Source organism: Odocoileus virginianus, chromosome 11 (genome assembly GCF_023699985.2).
Source record: "Odocoileus virginianus isolate 20LAN1187 ecotype Illinois chromosome 11, Ovbor_1.2, whole genome shotgun sequence".
Taxonomy (NCBI): Eukaryota; Metazoa; Chordata; class Mammalia; order Artiodactyla; family Cervidae; genus Odocoileus; species Odocoileus virginianus.
Genome location: NC_069684.1, coordinates 38,525,434 through 38,528,766, shown reverse-complemented (window position 1 = coordinate 38,528,766; position 3,333 = coordinate 38,525,434). Strand labels below are relative to the sequence as shown.

The 3,333-nt window shown below is 38.3% G+C and overlaps 1 pseudogene; it reads left to right on the top strand.

Moving 5' to 3' along the window:
* The first annotated feature begins 209 nt into the window (after window positions 1-209).
* LOC110142027 (UDP-N-acetylhexosamine pyrophosphorylase pseudogene) lies at window positions 210-1,529 on the top strand (annotated as a pseudogene).
* The last annotated feature ends 1,804 nt before the right edge of the window (window positions 1,530-3,333 follow it).

Below are 3,333 nucleotides of genomic sequence, written 5' to 3'. Positions count from 1 at the left end.
ATCTCTATGAGTGACATGTAGATAACATCTGACGATAACTTCTGCTGTTTTTACATATGACTTTAAAATGCTGTCCAAGGCAACCACTCACTGAAGCAAAGGGTGGGTGGAGTGACTGGGGCTGTCAATCCACCCCTCACCCGCAGCTTCCAGCCTGCCCTGCTGCCCCAGGCCCCAGATGAGGGTACATGCTTGGAGTGGGAGCTGGCACTGGACACCAATGAGTGGCCAAGCCAAAGGAGCCAGAGCCTCAGGCTGGGGGAGGTTTACAGGTGTAGAAACTATACCCCAGTTATCACAAAACCTGGCACCCAGAATATGATGAATGTTAATGACCTCAAACTCAGGATGTCCAAAGCTGGACAAGAACACCTGCTACACTTCTGGAATGAGCTGAAAAAAGCCCAACAGGTAGAACTTTATGCAGAGCTCCAGGCCATGAACTTTGAGGAGGTGAAATTCTTTTACCAAAAGGTGACTGATCGATTTAATCATTCTTCCCAGCCAGAGAAAGCGGATGCTCGAACGGAACCTGTCCTTCAAGAGGTGTTGGGCAGGGATACCAGGGATTCAGATCAGCTGCAGGCCTGGGAAACTGAAGAACAAGGACTTTTCCAGATTTCTCAGAACAAAGTGGCAGTTCTTCTAGCTGGTGGGCAGGGAACAAGACCTAGTGTTGTATGTCCCTACAGGATGTATGATGCTGGTTTGCCATCCTGTAGGACACTTTTTCAGATTCACTCAGAGTGCATCCTGAGGCTTCAATAGTTAGCTTAATAATATCATGGCAACAAAGGCATCTTTTTGAGGTATATAATAACCAGTGACAGAAAAATGGAATCCACAAAGTTTATGGCGTATGAAGTATTAGGGGAAGATGATTTTTCCCCACTGAAGGATAAAGACAGTCAGAATGGACAACTCTACTACTGCAAGGCACGTTTTGATGTCCCTCCATCATTGTTGGGTCTTCAATGCAAGAGGCCGTGTCATAGATGAAGGTGACTCTCCCCTCCCAGCAATTCCCCACTTGAAGGGTGCCAGTGATGCACCAATGCAATGTGAAATCTCTCCTCTTATTTCCTATCCTGGAGAAGGACTAAAAAGTTATATGACAGAGAGAGAATTCCACACACCTTTAATCACTGATGAGAATTGAGTCCATGAAGAATGGTATATGAGCCAGATACCAAGTTCTCCCATAATAAGAACACCTTGTATTTTTGGTTGACTGATCATAAACTTATAGGACCTCATCTGAAATACTCAAGTTTGAATATCCACAGGCTTTCATTTTGCTCAGTGAACTCTCACAACTACTCCATATTCCCTAAGATCCAGATGACTGAACTTCAGAAAACATTTTTATGATTCTCAACTGACTGAAGGTCTTATTTATATTTTTCAATAGTATAACTTTTTTTCTAAGCTAAGGAAAATATTGGCCACCTAGGAAATTTCCTACAGCTTAAGTATAGTCAGGGTGTTTTAACATCACTTTACTTGGAGCTAAAAGCATTTGTGTCAGAAGTTGTACATAGAAAAAATATGTTATTGTACATGTTAAAAGGTTTCCATGGTACTATAAGTTTATTTTACCAAAAATAAAATTTTTAAGAAAAAATAATAAAATGCTGTCCAAATGTACAAAATGGCTCTTTATAAAGGCAGAAGTATAATGTATAAAATGTCAGATGAAAGCCATTTGGTTGAAGTTGATAGTGGGATCCAAGTGAATCAGTTCCCAGGAGAAAATGAAAGAATCTACACTTTGATAAAAAGCCATAAAATTTGAAGGCCTACTCTTGTGCTGACAAATTGCATTAGGTCATTTTGTATATAGATATGACTCAGTGGTGAGTGAGAAATATAAAAAGGGGAAAACTGTATTTTGTTCATCTTCTCGCATCTGAAAGACAATGAGGTAAGCAAACAAATACACTGTAGTCTAGTGATCATTTCTAAGCTAGACTTTTAACTAATAAGGATCTGTTTCCTCGTGTGGGGAAGTGTAAGTATGGCTTCCAAAGCCACAGACTTTCTAATTGGCTTTTAAATGTTTTTCTGAATCATAACTAGCTTAAATGGGAAAAAAAAAAAAGAAGTAGACAGTTTCCAAGCACTCATAAGCCTGAGTAAATAAATTTCACACTAATTGAATGAAGTGAAAGCTTTTTTTATTCCTGTTTTTAACTATAAAAAATATTTTTCCTTTCTGAGTGGTTGATGGGATACCCAATTTCCAGAACTGTGATAAGACTTGTTAAAGTCATCTGACTCACAGTGCTACTGAGTGCAAGTGGAAACTGCTTTGGACCACAGAAATCAAACAGTCATGAATTCTTGGTACCAGCTCTAGAAAATCAGGTGACACCAGACACTCTTTGCAGTACACAATCTAAAGGATCTTCCCCTTACATCACATATCAATGCCCTATTTCCTATATTTATTAACAAGGAATAAATTATTTACATGTTTAATTGCCCTAGAGAATAAGAGGTTCAGGCAGTAACCTAGAAGGCAGTATAAGAGAAAGCAAGAGAAGTTACTCTTGTAAATAAAGCATGTAGTAATCCCCATGTGATGAGACGGCATGCCAAGAAATTACTACATATTGATCTGTAGAAAGGACTCAACTCCAGATTTTCTGAACTTTTCACTGACAGTTACTGTTTCCCACCCCCCCACAAAGGTAAACATTGTGCTATCAGAAAAACATGAACTGTTTGGTTCAAGTTAGTGTTTTTATTGTTTTTAGATAAATACTCAAGAGTGAAAATACTGGATCATATGGTAGCACTAATTTTCATTTTTTGAGGTACTCCCACACTGTTTTCCATGATGGCTGCACCAATTTACATTGCTACCAGAAGTGCATGATTGTTGGTGATCTGTATGTCTTCTTTGGAAAATGTATATTCAGATCCTCAGCCCATATTTTAATCAGATTATTTGAGTTTTTTTTATGTTGAGTTATATGAGTTCCTTATATATTGTGAATATTATTTCTTATCAAACAAGGCATTTACAAATATTTTCTCCCATTCAGTAGGTTGTCTTTTTTGTTTTGTTGATAGTCTCCTTCACTGTACAAAAGCTTTTAGGTTTGATTAGATCCCATTTGTTCATGTTTGCTTTTGTTTTCTTTGCCTTAGGAGAGCAGGTCCAAAAAAAAACTGCCATAATTTACATTCAAGAGTGTTCCACCCATGTTTTCTTCAACAATGACACAAGAAATTTCTAATCAAGTTGGGGAAATGTACTTCATAAGAGCACCATTTCCTGACATGTCTCCGAGCTTTCACATGACTGACTATTACTCCTTCTTTAAA